The 23103-nt window shown below is 35.0% G+C and overlaps 1 protein-coding gene across 12 annotated transcripts in view; it reads right to left on the minus strand.

The window, feature by feature from the left end:
* Positions 1 to 23103, minus strand: part of MBD5 (methyl-CpG binding domain protein 5) — a 407333-nt gene that overhangs the window by 133839 nt on the left and 250391 nt on the right. For all 12 annotated transcript variants that reach the window (XR_011377588.1, XM_070045989.1, XM_070045986.1 and 9 more), the window contains one exon: positions 13657 to 13778. The gene's annotated coding sequence lies outside the window, so the exon portion shown is untranslated. The remainder of the gene's footprint in view (positions 1 to 13656; positions 13779 to 23103) is intronic.

The following is a 23103-nucleotide window of genomic DNA, read 5'->3' on the forward strand; positions in this document are numbered from 1 at the left end:
CATAGTTGTAGATATCTGGAGTCTGGAATCTTCTTTACTGTAATTTTTATTATTTTCCTTGAAATCTACTGAATTTATTAGGTTTTGGATTTAAAATTTCTCCTTTCCCCTTCCCCAGGTTATGTGAAAGACAGGAAGTAAATGAGAGACCCTAATAATCTATAATAAAACTCTGCTACCACTTATAATTTTTATGTATGTATATTTCTTTTTAAGGGATATTCAAATGAAAGCAACTTGTCTAAGTGCATTTTTCTTAATCTATTCAATAACATTAAAGAGAAATCACACATGACAGCACAACAAATTAGATGGGAAATACTAAAAAACTGCATTTAAGTGACTAGAATTTATAAAGATAGAACTTTGATAAAGAAATGATTCATAGTATAAAGACTTGGCTATAATCAATGTATACTTCTTTAACAGCACTAAAGCTTACAAGTATCTTTTAATCAAGTACCCAACGGAGCTGCTTAAGACAACAAGAAAGCAGGAAAAACACTTTTTAGATGTAACATTCCATGAGCTGGCAACAATCCTCTTTAAAGTACCCAAATTTTCATACAGATACAGGTTAGGGGATTTGGATTAGCGAATTTACTCTAGTTATGGAAATATTCTAGAGGTGGTTTAAAAATGGGTCCACAGTATGAAGAAGGGGAAAATGAAATTATATATTTTATCTCATTTAATCATCATTGCCACCCTATGAGATAGTATTTTGATCCTCATAGCTGTCATCTTACTGCAAATAAAGGATTATAAGCTTCTAGAAGTCAAAGGCTGGTTTAAGACTAATTTACTGCTATTCTATGCAAAATCACGTTTATATTCAATGATAAAAGAGATAGGTTGGTATTCAGCAACAGATGGAAAGCACTGCTAGAGTAGGTAGAGATTAGATGATTTCTGAAGAAAGTTACTTCTGTTTTAGCCTGGGGAATAATATATTATATAACATATTAATATTTTATGTAATATGATAAATATATTTTGCTTAATATTTATTTCATTAAATATTGATCTATTTATGTCTAAGAACATATATTTATGTCATTATTTTAATAACTAGTTTTATTATCTATCATGTGCTAGGTGCTATAAGCATCACATAATTATATCCAGGAAAACTTAGTCTGTTAGTTTATGCTGCTATACTTCAAATGACATTTGATCTGGTCATTTTTCTACTTACGAACATTCAATGACTGCTAGTTAAAGATGGGAGGTAGACCATACATGTTTTTACTTCTTTTAAGACCTACTAAAATGATAGTAAAGGAATAAAAAATAAGTGACACCACAATGTATGGGGGACAGACCATCAACAGATAAGAGATTTCAAAAAATTAATGTGAACAGGAAAATACAGAGAGGAAAATGCTGCGGTGGAGCACAGGAAACCTCAGCCTACAGTAGACATGGAGTGGCAAAAGCTAAGATCGGACCCATCAATCTGTAGAACTACAGAGAGGTTCAAAGGCTCGTGGATGCCCAGTGAGAGGGCAGCAATGAGAGCAGCAGTGAGAGGTTGGGCTGAAAACGGGGGGATTAATTTAAGGTTTGTATAAGGAACAGCTGGCACCCACATCCACTGAAGCAAGGCATTCCTAAAGAAATAATCAAAGGGCTCCTCTTGGGGAAAATCAATCCTATGAATAGCTTTTATCTCTGGCATTTAGGGACTCTCGATTGTAATGAATGGGTTCTGTCCTAGCCACCCTAAACACCTGAAATCAGGAAAAGCTGCCTTTGTATGCAAAGCTCCCAATCAGCTGTTTATTTCCTCACTGTTATATATGAACCTGTATCCAAGAATTACCAGATATTTAAAGAAAGCTTCCTGCATAAAAAAGAGGAAAAAAAACCCAAAAAGCAAACAGAAAAATGAAGCTGAATTGGAGGCAATGGGTAACTTAGGGAAAAAAGATGAATTTTAAAAAGAACTCTAGCTAGCATCCTCAGGGACAGTGAGCAGACATCATACACAAAATAATATTAGAGATGATTATAATAGTAACGATAATAGCAAATACATATAAGGCTTACTACATTCCAGATTTTATTCTTAACGTTTTATGTTTACAAACTCATTTAATCCTTAGAACTCTGAGATAAGCAGACTATTATTATCCCCATTTCAGATGAGGACAGAGACAGATAATTTAAAATTGCTCAAGGTCACAGAGTTACTAAGTGGGAGACAGGGATTCAAGCTCAGTCTGGCTCCAAAATCTGTGCTCTTAATCACTACCCTCTTCATCTTTAAACAAACAAAGACAAACAAACAAAACTCCCAGAGAATATGAAAGACTCTTGGAAAATGAAAACATAATTTTATATTTCAACCCTCCTATGAATCTCTTTTTTTGGTTTGGTTTTAGGAATTGAGAGCATTGCCTGGAAATAGATTTAAAAAGAAATAGAAAATATTATTATAAAGAAGAGACATTAGATGTTCAGCTCATGTGGTCCTTCACAGAATAACAACAGTTACAGAAGGAAAGAACAAGAAGAAAAAAAAGAAAAAAAGGAAGGACATTACTAAAGAAATAGTATAAGATGATTTTCTAGGGATTAAACTCCTCAGATGAAAGTGCTCACTGAATACAACATGAACAGAAAAAAGCCTATAACATGCACATCATTGGGAACTGAAAACACCAAGAAAAACAAGAATGGACCCCAAAAGTTACCAGAAGGAAAGAACAGATGAGCTACAAAGGACCAACTCAGGCTGGTGTAAATAAATTTTAAAAGATTGTGGAGCATCACCATCCAAGTTCAGTGGGAAAATGATTTGTACCCTAGAATCCCAGACAACCTACAATTCAGACGGCAAGCAGTTAGATAGGCAGCAACTGCTTATCCTCAGCACATTCTTCAAAGTCGGTACTCTTTCTACAATTTTTAACACAATGATTGTTAAGACTATTATAAAAACAGTCAGTTGTAGAAGTGGCACAAAATGTCAGTTTTTAGACTGTGTCTCATGTAGGGCAAGTAGTCGAACGTGGCACCTTTTAATGCTTTTTCTCCCTCTCCAATACTGATGCACAAACCCCACTTCTCCCCTTTTTCCCAGTCAGGCCCTGCTCCCACGCTTGCACCTTCTGATGTTAGAACCTGGATACACTTCTAGTGAGAATAAAATAAAGAACATTCAAACATGTGAAAGTTCAGAAAGTTTATCATCCATATATTCTTTCTTAGAAAGTTGCTAAGGGATATGCTTCATTAAAGGAGGATGTACAACGAAAAAGAGAAAAAATGTGGGTTGAGGAGGAAAGGGAAGCCTTAGGATGACAGTTGTGCAGCCAAAGGATGTAAGGATCTAGAAGAGCAGCTCCCAGGGAAAAGAATAAAAACAAAAAGAGATGCCCAGAATGTTTCACATAATGAAGAGTTGGAAAGAATTGGGAATATGACAAAGAAAAACAATGCAAGAAAAACAAAAATAGGCAATTAGAAATTTTAAGAAAACTGAAAATTGGCCTAAGTAAGGGAATATAACCAAAGAAGACTACTTGGGACTATAATTAATCATTAATTCAAATGATTCTGTATCTGGCACTATTTTAGCCACTGAGATTATAAAAGTGAGGGGAAAAATAGTAAACCAAAAAAATCAAAGAAATTAAAGTAGATAATCCTTGTCTCCTTGAAGCTGTAGTCAAGGACAGGGAGAATGACAATAATTTTAAAAATTAAGTGAAATACAATATATGATTTGTATTAACAATAAGTGCTACAGCGAAAAATACAACAGACAGTAAAACAAGAATCCTAGGTAGGGGAGTTGCTATTTCCGATAAGATGGTCAGGAACAGCCCTACTGAGCAGCTGTCACTTGGGTCAAGAACTTAAGGAAGGGCAGGAACAGTCAATGTGGTCTTGTGGGTGAATGGATGTTCCAGGTGGTGGGAACAGAAAATGCAAAGGCACTTTTCACACAATAATATATAAATGCTTAATTATGGTTATAAAATAGATGTAAATGGCATCAATTTTAGAAATACAAAAATGAAGGAACTGAGAACAGAACCATGGAGAATGTGGACACACTTATCCTCATCTGCTAGAGGGGACAATCCCAAAGCAGCATCTACAGTTAATGGGATAAGAAATCAAGATATTATAAAGGTATACTGCTGTATCCAGTTACAACAGAGAAACCCAAAACAGAGATAAAACCAAATGAAGAATGACAGAGAAAAGGTAGAGGTGGGGTAGGGTTAAGTGAGTGAATTTATAATGCCTCCTTTATTTGTGTGTGATGTGTGTGCGTGTTACTATATGATGCCTAAAAGTGATAAATTAAAAAATCTGAGGTGGAAGAAAATTACTTTTACCTGGATAAATGAAGATAAATATCAGAAGGAAAAGTGGAAAGAGAAGTGAGGCGTCAGTGGGAAAAGGGGAACCAAAGAACTACTGATATTAACCATGTGCATATATTAATTTGACTTAAGCACACCCACCTACACACACACACACACACACACACACACACACACACACACACACACACACACACACACACACACACACACACACGCTTTGGAAGCTCTTAGGATAAACAACACTGCCTACAGGGCCCTGTCTGCCTCACCAGCCTCACTTCATGCCTCCCTCACCTGCACTCTCTGCTCTGACCACACTGGCCCCCTTTCAGTTTCCTGAGCAAGCAAGTCCCTATGCTGTTCCTTCCATCTGAAATGTTTGGCCCAATATTCACCTCCAGGCTGACTTATCCATTAGGTACAGCGGGCACAAGTGCCTAGGGCCCAAAATATTTTTAGGAGTCCATGAAAATGTTTTACTTTCTATTAAAATAAGGAAAAAAAAAAACACTTTTCGTTGAAAGAAAATGTTTTAGTATATAATACTAACATATTTGTCTTCATACCAGTATAATCACAAAATACAATTTTTAATATTCTTATGGAGGAAGGGACCCATGAAGGCAAAAGTGTCTAGGGCCCATAAAAGTCACAGTGTGGCCCCTGCCTATCCTACTCCCCATTTCCACCTGACCTTGTGGATCCTACTCATCCCTCAGATCTTAGCCAAAAAGCCCCTTCTTCGGAGATCCTTTGCCTGATTTTCCCAGACTATATGAGGTCCCTACATATGTTCTTGCATTACCTTATAATGTGGAAATGAAATAAATTGTGTAATTTTCTGTTTAATGAAATCAGGAACTGTGCCTACCTCATTTACCGCTATGTTCCCAGTACAAAGCCTTATATGTATTGATGTGAGGCCATGTAGGACTGAGAATTTTCTACTGTGGCTCCCTCAAGCCCTGGTTCAGGTTTCTGATCCCAAATTTACTACTTACTATTTAATCTCTTATTGACTCAGTTTCCTCATTTAAAATTGGGGATAATAATGGAGTTTTGAGTTAGAATGTGAATTAGAATAGTGACCGGCATATAGTAAACCCTATATAAAGCCTCGTTACCCTTCTTCATGTTATTAGATGATTACGAGAACACTACCCTTTTTATTAGTATTATCATCATTATTATTCCATACATTGGGTGAGTTAAGTAAATGTTTTAGTTTGTTAATTTCCTCCCTCTTACTATCTATTATGTAAATATGTTTTAAAAGAGGGTGGACTCATTTTAAGAACTTAAGTCACAAAGTTTTTACAGAAGAGTTAGAGCAAAGAGCTATAAGGATCGAAGGAAATGGAGATTTTGGTAATTGAAAATACATAATTATCCACGAATTCAAAACTTCAGGGCTTTCAAAATAGCCACACTAACCAGTTCATAATTTTACATGATAAGATCGGGCTAGAAGAATGTTTTTAGCAAAGAGTAGTAAATCAGAATTCTCTCAAACATAAATTTCCATGAAAATCTAATAAAAATGAGAGGTGGAATTTATTATCTTTTTAAAAAAAATCTTACCCATTTCCCCTGAATAGATGCTCTACACAGTTGAACACAATTTTCAATAGTGATATTACTTTCTTGGGGTTACAATTTTTTAATACATAATTCCATCTGAGGGTAAATAAAAATACATACCCCAAAGCAGTAAAAATAAAATAAAGCAACAGTAAATGAAAAGCCTGCCAACGGTTTTCATTTTGGTTAACATTTATCTTAACATTTAAGCTTCAGACTCCTGAGATGACCCTTGGGATAAAATGACAGACTCAAGTCTTGATTCCTTCTGGTATTTCAAACAATACTCCACAAACTAAGGACCATTTATTTTGAGGATAAATGACTGTCTAGGAGGATTAATGTCCTCGGGCTTTGCCTGGGGTCTGTAATCTCACCTAATCATTATTCACAATCACCCAGAAAAGCCTCAAGCTAAAACTGTGATTGCTACTTAGAACTAAACTTGCAAATTCATTAAAAAAAATTCTTTCTTCTTTCATGATTTCATTTTCTTTGCTTAATTCATGTGCACTTTTAGACACGAACTACACAAACATTAAAACCTAGAGCAACAGTCAACACGTTTTGGGTGTTGCTTTCTTCATTAATTTATGAAAAAGATAAGCCATCCTTTATTTGAAAACCAAAATAAAATTTATAAATGCAAAAATGAATTGAGGGATGCAGCATTCCCTGAAAATAAGGGAATAATCTAGAGTCAAATCATGCCACAAATTTCTTTAATTAGACCTTTCACATTATTTTTCCTTAGGATGTAATTTCTTGCCATCTATCTTGCCAAAACTTTCCATTCCTGCTTTATCTCTAGGATTGACTGCTGGAATCCTCTCTCTGTTCTTCCAGTAACTCTGTCTACTTTAGTTGATAGAGAAATACAATTTCTTACTGATTATAACATTTAGGAGTCTCTTCTCTGAATAACAGCAATTAAGAGTGAGGGCTATGTGTCTCGGGCTGCCTGGGTTAGAGTCAGATTCCTTACCTCTGTAAAAGGGGATAATAAAAGATTTTACCTCAAAGCACACTGTAAGGATTAAATGAAATAAATAATTCAAAGTATTTAGTAGATTGACTGCTACATAGTAAGCACTGAATAACTGTTATTATTGCTAATAATGATAACTTTTTAGAACCTTTTATTTATAATACTTCTTAAATATCTTCTGAGAAAACTGGATAAAGAAACATTCTTGTGACTTTGGATAAGCTTCAGCTAAGCTCTCTGCTCTTCTGTTTTCTCATTTATAAAATGAAATAATCTGGCAATATTAACCTAAAGGAGTCTCTTAACTATAAAAACTTACATGATATTACTTAGCTGTGATGAAGGTTCAGATTTATTTTCCTTCTCTGCATTTGATATGTATTGACAATCTTATTTCCAGTTGAGACTAACTCTGGTTTTTTTATCCTTCTTCTTTGAATAAGAATCATGTCTAATGAGATTCTGTACTCTTTCTGGCATTAGTAATCATGAGATACTTTCTTAACTTCTTATGATGAACTTTTACATTCAGTATCAAACCCCAAAGAAGGCCTTAAGATGGTATTGCTTTCTTCTGAACTGATAGCTCAAAAACTAATCAGATATTAACCACATATAACAAATGAAATTCTATCTAATCCACGGATTAAAAAAAAAACAAAACAAACCCTGTTATGTTTCTGGAGAGGCGTATACGAAGTTTTACTCAAAAGGCTTGGAAAGTCTTTTTAATATAGTAACATAATTCACAATTTAGGATAGTGCCTTCTGAGGACAGGAAAATAAAATTTATATCATGGTATAAGAAGAGTTATAGATTCTAATAAGGCATAACTTTAGTAAAAAAGGAAGCTGAAGCTTTTTATTAAGATATAACTTTAGGGGCTTCCCTGGTGGCGCAGTGGTTGAGAATCTGCCTGCTAATGCAGGGGACACGGGTTCAAGCCCTGGTCTGGAAGGATCCCACATGCTGCGGAGCAGCTAGGCCCGTGAGCCACAACTACTGAGCCTGCGTGTCTGGAGCTTGTGCTCCACAACAAGAGAGGCCGCGATAGTGAGAGGCCCGTGCACCGTGATGAAGAGTGGCCCCCACTTGCCACAACTAGAGAAAGCCCTCGCATAGAAATGAAGACCCAACACAGCAAAAATAAATAATTAATAAACTCCTACCCCCAACATCTAAAAAAAAAAAAAATGATTAAAAGAACAGGATTTGGTTAAAAAAGAAAGATATAACTTTAGTAACAAAAAAGTTATACGGATATCATACAGATATGTATATTTAATCAATGCGAGAGGAGTAACATAAGTATTCAGTATAATTAAATTCTCATAGAGGCTATTTTAAAATCCTAAATTATGTAACAATAATCTTAACTAATGCTGATGTTTGGTTTAACATTATAAGTATCTTGTAGTGAAAGTCAGTGATTCCAGCAAGACAAACTATGGCAGATGTAAAATACAGGTTAGTTAAAAATACCTTTAAAGTCAGTGTGCATACTGAAGTACTTAATGATTTAATATCTGAATTTGCTTCAAAATAATACAGACGATATAAGCGAAACAAGATTAGCTGTGAGTTCTTAATTACTGAAGCCAGACTGAGGTACATGGAGGTTCATTATACTATTCTGCCAAATACTCTGTGTTTAAAACCATCCGTAATATACACAGTTCAAAAAAAAAAAAAAAAAGCCAATGGACCAGCAGACACCAAAACCAGAACCCATGAGGAAGATGACAGATTTAACCTCATAAAAATGCTAACTTTATATGGCAAAAAGTAAGTACATAAAACAAAAACAACCAGCTTTACAACAAATGTTAAAGGAACTTCCCTAGGTGGGAAAGAGACCAGCAACATAAAACAACCTTGTATACATATAGACTGCTATATCAAAACCTCATGGGAACAGCAAACCAAAAAATTACAATACATAACACACAAAAAGAAAAAGCAACCCAAACACAACACCAAAGATAGTTATCAAATCACAAGAGAAGAGAACAAAAGAGAAAGGGAAGAAGAAAGACCTACAAAAACAAATCCAAAACAATTAAGAAAACGTCAATAGGAACATACATATCAATAATTACCTTAAATGTAAATGGATTAAATGCTCCAACCAAAAGAAAAAGACTGGCTGAATGGATACAAAAACAAGACCCATGTATACGCTGTCTAAAAGAGACCCACTTCAGCTCTAGGGACACATACAGACTGAAAATGAGGGGATAGAAAAAGGTATTCCATACAAATAGAAACCAAAAGAAAGCTGGAGTAGCAGCTTTTTAATCAGACAAAATAAACTTTAAAATAAAGACTGTTACAAGACACAAGGAAGGACACTACATAATGATGAAGGGACCAATCCAAGAAGAAGACATAACAATTGTAAATATATATGCACCCAACATAGGAGCACCTCAATATACAAGGCAAATGCTAATAGCCATAAAACAAGAAACTGACAGTAACACAATAATAGTGGGGGACTTTAACACCCCAATTACCCCAATGGACAAATCATCCACACAGAAGACCAATAAGGAAACACAAGCCTTAAATGACACATTAGACGAGAGAGACTTAATTGATATTGATAGGACATTCCATCCAAAAGCAGCAGAATACACTTTCTTCTAAAGTGAGCATGGAACATTCTCCAGGTGAGTTCACATCCTGGTCCACAAATCAAGCCTTGGTAAATTTAAGAAAATTGAAATCATATCAAGCATCTTTTCTGACCACAACTCAATGAGATTAGAAATCAATTATAGGAAAAAAACTGTAAAAAACACAAGCACATGGAGGCTAAACAATGTTACTAAACAACCAATGGATCACTGAAGAAATCAAAGAAATAAAAAAATACCTAGAGGCAAACAACAATGAAGACACAATGATCCAAAACCTATGGGACGCAGCAAAAGCAGTTCTGAAAGGGAGGTTTATAACAATGCAATCTTAGCTCAGGAAACAAGAAAAATCTCAAATAAACAACCTAAAAACACAACTAAAGCAACTAGAGAAAGAAGAACAAACAAAACCCAAAGTTAGTAGAATGAAAGAAATCATAAAGATCAGACCAGAAATAAATGAAATACAGATGAAGAAAACAATGGCAAAGATCAATAAAACTAAAAGCTGTTTCTTTGAGAAGATAAACAAATTTGATAAATCTTATGCCAGACTCATCAGGAAAAAAAGGGACAGGACTCAAACCAATAAAATTAGAAATGAAAAAGGAGAAGTTACAACTGACACCACAAATACAAAGCATCAAAAGAGACTACTATAAGCAACTATATGCCAATAACATGGACAACTTAGAAGAAATGGACAAACTCTGAAAAAGGTACAACTTTCCAAGCCTGAACCAGGAAGAAATAGACAATATGAACAGACCAATTACAAGTAATGAGATTGAAACTGTGATTAAAAACTTCAAACATACAAAAGTCCAGGACTAGATGGCTTCACAGGTGAATTCTATATTCTATTCAAATATTTAGAGAAGAGTTAACACCAATCCTTCTCAAACTCTTCCAAAGAACTGCAGAGGAACAAACACTCCCAAACTCATTCTATGAGGCCACCATCATCCTGATACCAAAACCAGACAAAGATATCATGAACAAAGAAAATTACAGGCCAATATCACTGATGAACGTAGACGCAAAAATCCTCAACAAAAGACTAGCAAACCGAATCCAACAACACATTAAAAAGATCACACACCATGATCAAGTGGAATATATCCCAGGGACACAAGGATTCTTCAACATACACAAACCAATCAATTTATACACCACATTAACAAACTGAAGAAAAAAACCCATATGATCATCTCAATAGATGCAGAAAAAGCTTTTCACAAAACTCAACACCTATTTATGATAAAAACTCTCCAGACAGTGGACATGGAGGTAACATACCTCAACATAATACAGGCCATATACGACAAACCCACAGCAACATTATTCTCAATGGTGAAAAACTGAAAGCATTTTCTCAAAGATCAGGAACAAGACAAAGATGTCCACTCTAGCCACTTGTGTTCAACATAGTTTTGTAAGTCCTAGCCACAGCAATCAGAGAAGAAAAAGAAAGAAATCCGGAAAAGAAGAAGTAAAACTGAAACTGTTTGCAGATGACATGATACTATACATAGAAAATCCTAAAGATGCTACCAGAAAACTACTAGAGCTCATCAATGAGTTTGGTAAAGTTGCAGGATACATAATTAATACACAGAAATCTCTTGCATTCCTACACACTGACAACGAAAGTTCAGAAAGAGAAATTAAGGAAACAATCCCATTTACCATCACATCAAAAAGAATAAAATACCTAGGAATAAACCTACTTAAGGAGGCAAAAGACCTGTACTCTGAAAACTATAAGATACTGATGAAAGAAATCAAAGATGACACAAAGAAATGGAGAGATATACCATGTTCTTGGTTTGGAAGAATCAATATTATCAAAATGACTATACTACCCAAAGCAATCTACAGATTCAGTGCAATCCCTATCAAATTACCAATGGCATTTTTCACAGAACTAGAAAAATTTTTTTTACAATTTTACAACACAAAAGACCCTGAATAGCCAAAGCATCCTGAGAAAGAAAAACAGAGCTGGAGGAATCAGGCTCCCTGACTTCAGACTATTCTACAAAGCTACAGTAATCAAAACAATATGGTAATGGCACAAAAACAGAAACATAGATCAATAAAACAGGATAGAAAGTCCAGAGATGAACCCACACACCTATCGTCAACTAATCTATGACAAAGGAGGCAAGAATATACAATGGAGAAAAGATGGTCCCTTCAATAAGTAGTGTGGGGAAAACTGGACAGTTACATGTAAAATAATAAAATTAGAACACTCCCTAACATCATACACAAAATAAACTCAAAATGGATTAAAGACTTAAATGTAAGGTGGCAAAGTATAAAACTCTTAGAGGAAAACATAGGCAGAACATTCTCTGACATAAATTGCAGAAAGATCTTTTCTGGCCCACCTCCTAGCGTAATGAAAACAAAAACAAAAATAAACAAATGGGACCTAATGAAACTTAAAAGCTTTTGCACAGCAAATGAAACCATAAACAAAATGAAAAGACAACCCACAGAATGGGAGAAAAGATTTGCAAATGAAGTGACCAGGGAGGGATTCATCTCCAATATATATAAACAGTTCATGCAGCTCAATAACAAAAAAACAAACAACCCAATCAAAAAATGAGCAGAAGACCTAAATAGACATTTCTCCAAAGAAGGCATACAGATGGCCAACAAACACATGAAAAGATGCTCAACATCACTAATTATTAGAGAAAAGCAAATCAAAACTACAATGAGTTATCACTTCACACCAGTCAGAATGGCCATCATCAAAAAGTCTACAAACAATAAATGCTGGAGAGGGTGTGGGGAAAAGGGAACCCTCCTGCACTGTTGGTGGGAATGTAAATTGCTACAGCCACTATGGAGAACAGTATGGAGGTTCCTTAAAAAGCTAAAAATAGAAGTACCATGCGATCCAGCAATCCCACTGCTGGGCATATATCTGGACAAAACCATAATTTGAAAAGATACATGCACCCCAATGTTCACTGCCGCTCTATTTACAATAGCCAAGACATGGAAGCAGCCTAAATGTCCATTGACAGAGGAATGAATAAAGAAGATGTGGTACATATATACAATGGAATATTATTCAGCCATAAAAAAGAACAAAATAATGCCATTTGCAGCAACATGGATGGACCCAGAGATTGTCATACTGAGTGAAGTAAGTCAGACAGAGAAGGACAAGTATCGTATAATATCGCTTATATATGGAATCTAAAAAAATGATACAAATGAACTTATTTACAAAATAGAAACAGAGTTACAGATGTAGAAAACAAACTTATGGTTACCAAGGGGGAAAGTGGTAGGGAGGAATTAATTGGGAGATTGGGATTGATATATACACAGTACTATAAATAAAGTAGAAAATCAACAAGGATCTACTGTATAGCACAAGGAAGTCTACTCAATATTCTGTGATAACCTATATGGGAAAAGAATCTGAAAAATAATGGATATAGGTATATGTATAACTGAATCACTTTGCTGTACACCTGAAATGAACACAACATTGTAAATCAACTACACTCTAATATAAAATTAAATTAAATTTAAAAAAATTAAAAAAGAAGCATTCTAGCCAAGGAGCATTTATATTCTATTATTTTTAGTCATAATATATGTACATATGTATATAATAATACATAATGCATAATTATATATGTATTATTATGCATCATATAGACATATCAATAAATTCAGAAAGACGTGATAACATATAAAAAGTACTTATCTCAAGGTGGTAAGATTACTCTACTTTTCCATATTGTCTTCTTTTTTTTTTTACAATAAACATGTATTAATTTTATAATAGAAATATTCTTTAGAGGTGTTTGTATGTCAACTATTTCGAGAAGTCCAGCATTTTATTTATTTTCTGAATTTTAGAATTTTATTTATTTTTTTATACAGCAGGTTCTTATTAGTTATCCATTTTATACATATTAGTGTATATATGTCAATCCCAATCTCCCAATTGGCATTTTAATCTATAGATGTCAGATGTTTTTCATATTCAATAAATATTAAGTTCACAGACAAGATAACTATAATTATATGAAGAATTCATGCAGAGAAAACAACTCCTACCTTCTGCAGAGAAACTGATAAAAACATAACATGTGCTGTGAGACCCAGCAGCGTAATGGAGGCAGTAAATCTCTAGATGCTCTATGTCTTTACGAGTCCCTATAAAGGAGTACCTCTTCTCTCTGTAACAGAAATAACATAGACACACACATTTATTTAAAGGAATGTAAATTATCCTTAAGTACACACTGCAGCTATATAGGCTGCTGCCTGTTTTCAAGTGGGGTCTCACAGAAAAACAGTTGGAAATATTACCACTTTTAAAAAAAATAAATAAATTTATTTATTTATTTTTGGCTGCATTGGGTCTTTGTTGCTGTGTGCAAGCTTTCTCTAGTTGCGGTGCACGGGGGCTACCCTTCATTGCGGTACGTGGGCTTCTCATTGTGGTGGCTTCTCTTGTTGCAGATCATGGGCTCTAGGCGCGTAGGCTTCGGTAGTTGTGGCAAGCGGACTCAGTAGTTGTGGTTCATGGGCTCTAGAGCACAGGCTCAGTAGTTGTGGAGGATGGGCTTAGCTGCTCTGCAGCATGTGAGATCTTCACGGACCAGGGATCAAAGCCGCGTCCCCTGAATTGGCAGGCGGATTCTTAACCTCTGTGCCACCAGGGAAGTTCTATTTTTTTTTTTAATTTACCATTTTAACCATTTTATTTATTTACTTTTGACTGTATTGGGTTTTAGTTGTGGCATGAGGGACCTTTGTTGTGCCATGTGGGCTTCTTAGTTGCGGCATGCATGCGGGATCTAGTTCCCCGACCAGGGACTGAATCCACGCCCTCTGCATTGGAAGCGTGGAGTCTTAACCACTGGACCACCAGGGAAGTCCCCCATTACCACTTATTTGTTATATGACTTTGGGAACATTACTTATCCTCTCTGTGCCTTAGTTTCCTCATCTGTAAATAGGGATAATAACAGTACCCAAGTAGAAGGGTCATTATAAAGATTAATATTCATAAAGTACAACAGTGTCAGATACAATAACAATAGTGTATGCCATATATGTGGTTTTTAAAGAGAAATACCTGAGTGGGGTTGATTATATTAATAGAGACTCTTCACAGAGCATATTACTTTCAGTGATATTTTACTTCTGTTAACATCTCAAGTAATTCTCACTTCAGTGCTATGAATGGATATTATTACCACCTGGCCCTCCGCTTTGCAAATCAGAAAGTTGATTTTATCAGAGCTCCCCAAACTGTTACAAACTCACAAGAACTGATAAATTTAAAAAGGCAACTTTTTGTTGTTCCAAAATGATAGCAAATGGACTGGATATAATACTATTTCCTGCTACCTGGTCTATTTAAGTACAAACCACTTAGAAACTACCTGTTTAGTGTAAAGTTAAAGCAAGTAGAATTGAAAAACTCAAACTGGATCTTCCATCAAACCATAGTAGTGTGCTTTTCTACTGTGTTACTAATCTCCTCTTACACCTGATATGATACCTTGAGAAAGCACAACATCACCAATGGAATATTCTTGCCAAGAATGTTTAATCTCAATCTAATAATCAAAAAAAAAAATCAGAAAAATCTAAATTAAGGGACATCTTGCAAACAATTTGCCCAGACTTTTAAAACATGTCAACAACATGACACAAGAAGGCTGGGAATTTTTCTTTTTTTAAGTTTAAAGGAGGTTAAATGGATATGACAACTGAATACAATGCATGATCCTTGAGTGGATCTTGGAATCAGGGGGAAAAAAGACAGCTATAATTACTGAACAGTTGGGAAATTTAAAATACAGACTTTTAAAATCCCTATTAGTTAATACATTTAAAATTAGGTGGATTATTCCTGTAAATAAAAATTATTCATTCATGCGTTTATATGCATCATAATTAATTAAACATCTATTCAGTGTGATAGGCCTGCAGATAATAAAAATTCTTGCAAGTAACAGACCTTAAAATACAGTCTTGGCCTGGCCAAAGAGGTCAGGTGACGGGTAGTGCGGACCCCTCTTAGTCTGGCAAGTTAGCAAAGTGGCTAAACCACCATCTGATATATTTGGGACTCAGGCCATCTTCCTACTGAAGTGTTTTCCCTTCTAATGAAGGGGAAAAATTCAGAATGTTGGAGCAGGCTGCTGCTTCATGCAGCCTTCAATAAAGTTCTACAAGAAAGAGTGGCACATCAGGAAGCAGAGAAGGGCAAAAAAGATAGCTTTGCCAAAAGAGCTACTTTCTGTCTGTGGATGAGAATCAGATGATCTGGAGCTTGGCAGGACTGAAGAAGCCAAATTATAAATGTTTTATAATTATCTTTTATTTATTTTTGAATAGGTTATTTGCATGATATAGAATTTGAGAGATATAAAAAGGCAGTGAAAAATTTCCCATCCAGTCCTGTCCCCCAGACATCTATTTTCCCTCCCCAGAGGCAATCCCTGCTACCGCTCATGTATTCTTCCAGAAATGTTTAATGCATTGCCATATCTATACATGTATTTACAGAAATGGAGCAGGTTATACACTCTGTTCTATACCTTGCTTTCTTTATGTAATATGTTTTGTCAATTGATCACTTCAGTACATAGAGAGCTGCATTATTATATATTATTTTCATAAAGCTTATACTGTAAAAACTACAGAGTAGATAAGAACGCAAGACGACACAACAGGTGTTTTCCCATGGAAAGGAAAAAAAAATACTGTCCACCAGACAAAAAAGAGCGTTGAGGTATCTGAGGGTAGAGTACTGAAGATGACGACTGAGAAAGGTAGCTGGGAGGATTTGTCTGAAGACATCTTTGGATTCAGAGAGTACCAGTGCATTGTGGCAGAACGTCTGAAAAGTTACTGAAGTCTTTGCCATGAGAGGGGTGCAAAAGTGGCTAAGACTGATCTGGAAGACATTAAGGAGACTGGGGTTTGAGGAAACAGGGTGAAGAGTACCTGGTCCTCACAATTGGAGACCACAGCAAGAACCTCAGCAGTAGACTAAGTATATGAAGTCCAGAGGCCCAGCAAGAGGAAACACATCTCAGCGGATGACGGCACATGGTGCCCAAATGCCAAGGGCCCTGAGTAACTCAGCAGAGACCAGCAAGCAGAGAGAAGAATGTGGAAGCCCATGCTTATCCGCTGATATCAGGACGATATGAGTCTCCCCAGGAACTTGGGGAAGAGCAGAAGCGAAGGAGAGGATAAGAAGAAGAATCTTAAAGCCTAAATTGACTCAATTTTAACTCAGAAGTGACCAAGTTACTACCAGCTGGTAAGATTAAGTTTTCCTTTATCTATGGAAGTGATGGGGTTGGGGGACCAGGAGAAGAGGTTTGTGAGTTAATCCTGTTCACACACAGGCAAACGGTATTTTACACACTTAATAAGATTTAAACCTACATAGCTCATAAGGCTGTTACAAGGATTCAATGAAATGGTTGTGTGAAAATGTACAAAGAATAAATGGTGTGATTTTCTGGTTACAATTTTTTTTTATATCTTTATTGGAGTATAATTGCTTTACAATGTTGCATTAGTTTCTGCTGGTTACAGTTTTTGATAGCAACCTTTCTGTGACTTCCCCCCAAGTTCTGGGGAACTTTACGGTGGTCCTATATTTCCAAATTTTATTATACACGGCCACTTCCAAAGAGTATTAGCTTTGAAGTAAGTGAATCCTCAGTTCAAATTCTACCTCTGTCACCCACTAGCTGTAAGAATCTGGGGAAGTAACTTAATTTCTCTGAGTCTCTGAATCTTTATTCATAAAACATAGTGTGACAATCAAAAATTATGTTATACTGTATTAGGTGAAATAATGAAATGTACACACGACACTGTCTTTAATAACCAAAAATCACTGTATACATATATTAAGTAAGATAATGAAACAAACAATTACTTCCTCTAAAGGTTAAACAATGTTGCCCAGTTTTTGATTTGGAAATTTTGATAATCTTGTCCATGTCCTGACTCTAATATATTGAGCTCTGTAATATATGGCTCTTAGTTATTGTTCCCAGGGCAATGGAGTACTAAACATCCCCACACACTGTGAAGAAAGCAGGCCTGTGTCATAATAAAAGCATTCAATATAAAATATATGACACATAACCAGCAATCTCTTCAAGTCTTACTCTGAGACTGAGTATAGGAATTGGATATGGTAATTTCCCATTTTCTTAAAATAGAAATTGTCTTTTTGAAAAAGATATTAAAAAAAAAGGTATTTATCTCAAATCTAACACATGTTAGAAAGAAAAACTACTCAGTAGATAATAATGTTGATTTCTGGTTAAAGATGGTAGATTGAACATATACTTAATTCCATCCCCTTTCAAAACCACATTAAAATACAATATAATATTAAATATTTCCTTAAAAAGCATGAAACAAGAAAGAAAAAGAGAATGAAGGATGAATGACAGTACCAAAATTTGGAAACTAGACAGCAGAAGGACTACAGCTAACTGACTTAGCAAATCCAAACAAACTAAATCTTAAACTAGTAGGAGATAAAGCCAGGAAAAAGTTTTATTTGCATTACAGTTTCCAAGAAACTTAGTAATTGGTAGCACCCAGACTTATGGAAGTAGTTTAAAGGTAGAAATAAGAGCAAGGCTGGTTGGAAGTCTGTTTAAGAATTAGTCTCTTGCATTCCCTCTCTACCATCTGCAACTGGACAAGTACCCCTCCCTCTATCATCCTAGCCGAAGACAATGTTTATTCTTTGGAGTGGTAAAACAGAAGGTTCCCAAACTGGGAAATTTGGAGAATTCTGGTCAGCAGAGTACTCTACTGAAAACAGAACTGAATGAAATTTTATACTTTGAATATGACATCCCAAGTCCTCTTCTACTTAGTTTGTAAAATGCTAGTAGCGCATCTTATAACCTCTAGGTAGGAGAGTGAAAGATTCTTCTTTGGAGAATCTAACTGGATTAAAGAGAATCTAACTGGATTAAAAACTGGATTAAAGTTCTCAATAAATTGACACTGGGAGTTCCTGAACAAAACAGCATAGTCAGATCTATGGAATGCACAGTCATCAAGCCCCAATTATGTATTATCCAGATATCCCCCTTTCTTTAAACATGAGCAGTGGGAAATTAATGGATTAAATGTGAAGCTGAAAAAAAATCAAGAAGTAGAAATATAATCATTTATTTAGAGATATTGTTCTTCATAAACACCAAAAGAAACACCTAGAAAGAACTGAAAGTGATTGCTTCTGGTAATTGGAAAAATGGTGAAAAGAGGTGTAGAACAGGAAACTGCTAATTTCTTTTAAAAATAAGTCTTGTAGGACTACTTGATTTTTTAAACTATGTGCATGTGTAACTTTGATAAATATAGAACAAAACAGTATAAAATTAACATTAACAATGATCTGTAGGAACTTAGCAATTCAAATTTAAATTCTTAAATGTGGCTGCGTATGAACTGCTGTACTGTCCAACCTTAAAGGGTAAGTTTCTAGAAAACAGGTGTTACACCAGACAAATATCTGCTATGGCAGCCAGCACATGGCAGGTAACTAAACATTGCTACTTTAACTGCTAACAATGAAAAACAAAAACAGGCACTGTGGTGGGTTCTAGAACTCCTGGGTTCAAATCTTGACTCTAACGCTTTCTAGTTATATAGTCTTGGACAAGATATTAAATCTCTGTTTGTTTATGCTTCCTTATCTGTAAAATCCTCATTTCATAGGAATGTTGTGAGTGTTAACATATATTATAGGAAGAGTGTTTAGCACAGTGCCTGAGGCATAAGGAATGGTTAATAAATGCTAGCTATTTTAATTTTTATCCCCAAATCCTAACTCTGGATGTTAAGGATCATGTCTACTGTACCTCCTACTACTCCCTTGCACAGACCTCACGACATTTTATTTCCCACAAATGTCTTGTTCAACAACTCTAACCCTAATCATCACCCTAAAATCAATATTGCCTGGTTCACTTCAAAACACAAACTAGAAATAAATACCTGGAACCACCTCTTTTGTCTTATCCATTCTTACTTTCCTTTTCCTTTAAGGCAGCCTGGAGCAGAATTTGTAAGCAGAGGACCTAAGTTTGGGCAGATCATTTAGCCTCTCTGACTATCCATTTTCTCATCTGTTAAGTGGAGATGATAATACCTGCTGGAGTGGATACTTGAAGTTTGTCTCTCCACCATGCTTTCCTGCTATTTCTGCTAACTGTATACCAATTTTCCTTTTGACAACTCACCCGTTCGACAGCTCCAGAGGTGGGCCTAACTGCCAAAGCCAGTCTGCATAGCCCCCTATCCCTCTGTCCACAGTGAGGTTTCCAAGGATGGATACTTAATCAGATCAGGACCACTGACACTCAAAACTGTCAGTGACACCAAGTGTGGAGCTGACAATGAAGCCAATTCAGGGGATAAGAACTGCGAGCCTCAGATTAGTCTTTCTGGAGACCATTCTATCCTATAAACCACAATATCTCCTTTTAGCCTAAGCTTGTGTGTGTGGAGTGGGGAGGGAGGGGAGGGGAGGGCAGAAAGGGCAAGTGTTCTTCAGCTAAATGAGTCTTAACTCCTATCAACCATGTATGTATTATCTCTACTGTTTCTAAGATGAACTGAGATAATAAATATAAAAATCTTGGATAAACGTAAAAGAGTATGCAAATGTTAATTGTTAAAAATTGTAATAACACAAGCCCAATTTCTTCACAAAGTATACTATCCTTGTAATAGTTATAACTTATTTTCACAAAAATCAAAGTACCTTATTAAAAATCTGGACATGATGGAGAGTATTTGTGAATATATATTTTGCATAAAAAATATAAGAATGCCCAATTGTCCAAATTATTCCAGGTCATGCATGTGACAGCAGCTCAGACGGCTTCCTTATCTACCAGATTTAAAAGGTTAGGCTAGTACACCCCAAATCTCTATTTTACCCTTTGATATTTGAAGTTGTACGCTCCATAAACCTGTTTGAATCCTTTTGAAAATATGTATTCTGTACTAATTACTTGCAAGTGAATTTTATCAGACTTAATTAGTAAAGTCTAGAGTAGTACAATTATTTTATTATTTATAAGTAAAACACAAATTAAAGAGAAATTGAAAAATGGTACCTAGTCCCTATAAAAGCTGATTTTATAAATGTATAAAATAAAATACTCTGAATTCAGAATAAAAATTAGAAATAAATGATATCCCAAGTGACCTCAAAGGGTATAAAAAGGCATTTGTTTTCTTAAATAGATCCATCTCTTCATGTCTACAGGATTAATATGACTGACAATTCTTTTCTTTCTGGCTAAAGCAAAAGTAAACTTTAGCTCAACTCCTGTTTAATTTCTCAGAAACGAAATAAGTGCAATTGAAATAAATGCTGCTTTACAGTATTTGCTTCATCTGATATCTCCTAGGTCTTATCTCTAGATTACGCTCCTTTAGGTAAAGGATCAGATAATCAGGTAATAAGGATGACTTTGGTCTCATCTTCCATTATCAATACCCAATGATAACAATGAATATAATAATGAGAAAATCATGAGCATGAATGTATACATTTTTTTCATGATGGAAAATATCCAATACAAAATGAAAAAAAAAAACTGGGCTGTAATGGCATTTTTTTAAAGAAAGATAATGATGAGATAAGAATGTTATTCTTTAATTAAAACAAGTTATAATATCAGGGTCACTGTTAAAAGTTTAATACCAATTAAAAATAGTATTAGACAGATAATTAGTCAGGAAACATAATAAAATGCTTAAATTCCAGTCCAACAAAACCAACAACTCTCCTTAATAAACTGGACTATGAAGAATGTGGTATTTTAATAAATATACTTTAAGTCACTTTTGTCCTTCAAAATGGTTATCTTCGGAGGCTGTAAACAAGCCCAGAAATGCCAGAATTGTGAAAATATTTCTGGAATTTCTCTTTTGTAATTGCCTCTACAGTTAACTTTTGTACGACACAAGATCCCTTGTTGTTTCTGACCCCAAAAGGCATACATAACTTTTGACCCACTAAGCTTAGTTTGACATGACATTTACTTGGTTTAAGAATTCAGATGAAACTAGTAATGTGCATGCAAAATAGTATCTTAAGGAACAAAAGCAATTCCATAAATATTTTGTGCAAAGGCAGTATCCATGGAGTAAGTCTACAGTTTCCAAAAGTGCTTCTGAGAGTCAAAAAATAATAAAGATTTTAAAATGTTGTCGCCTTCCCTATAACTATGTCTTAAATTAAGAATAAAATAGCAGTCTGAATATGCAGACATAAACTATCAAATTTCAGATTGTGAGAATAAATTTTTTTAAAATTGCAGCTTCTAAAAATTAATTCAATCTAACAAACATTTATTGAATGTATTCTATTTATCTATAGGAGTGCTATAGGTACAATAGAAAACAGCAAAATAAGTAATATACAGGCCAGGTGTTCAGAGCAATTATAAGCTAAGTGGAAGAGAAAGTTACGTACAATAACCAGTACAACATTCTACTTCAGTTCTAGACTTAAACATTCTAAATAAAGCTAAAATCTTAGTTATATAAGCTAATTTACATTCAAACGTTTTAGTCCATAGTTTCTCATGTCATTCCTTTTACCACTAGCATTGTGTACCATTATAAGTACATATCACATCACATTGTATAAATTTATTTATCCTCAGCTGGTCTATGAGCTCCTCCACATGAACTAGAGGTCATGGCACAACATTTACTGTAATGTACATGAACAACAACTGTGTGAATCATAAGGCAGGAAGTTAAATTACTGAAAGAAAGGCAAAGTGGTATGAGAAAATCAGAAAAGGAATGGTTTTAATTCCCAGTGGAGAAAGCTTCAAAAACAAGGGAGCATTTAAAGAAAACTGAGATCTTAATATACAGAAACATAACGAGAGAGAGGATTATGGGCAGATGGAACAGGAAAAGTTTGCAAAACTATGAAGGTAAGGAAGGTACTGGGTATGCTTTACAATATTCACAATCCAGTATCACTGGAATTCCAAGCTTTTGTGATTGATTAATAGATGTATTAACTATAGGAGGGGTACTGGGAATAACACTTAGACAAATTAGCAGCAATCTGAGTGGGTCATCTTTCCCAGACCTGTACTACCCGGGGGACCAACAGTACACGTCTATCAAAATGGTGCCACAAAAAATGGCCTTTGAAAATCTGCTATTATGTCTGAACACAATTCAGATGTCTATATTATTTTAGAATAATGTAGAGCACTCCTTACCAAATGGCATTTCATGGAATAATGCACTCTTAGAGAAATGCGAACAATTGCAGAACCCAGTTCAATTCAGTATATTTTCCCAAATAATTTGACCATGGAACATTTCTGTCATAAAATTCCTGTTAACATCTCAGTTTAGAAAATATTATTGTAATTTCCCTATTTTTAATATATAAGGTATCACTACACTTTAACTTAAAATTTGAGTCATCAAATGGGTCTATTTCAT

Source organism: Globicephala melas, chromosome 7 (assembly GCF_963455315.2).
Source record: "Globicephala melas chromosome 7, mGloMel1.2, whole genome shotgun sequence".
Classification (NCBI taxonomy): domain Eukaryota; kingdom Metazoa; phylum Chordata; class Mammalia; order Artiodactyla; family Delphinidae; genus Globicephala; species Globicephala melas.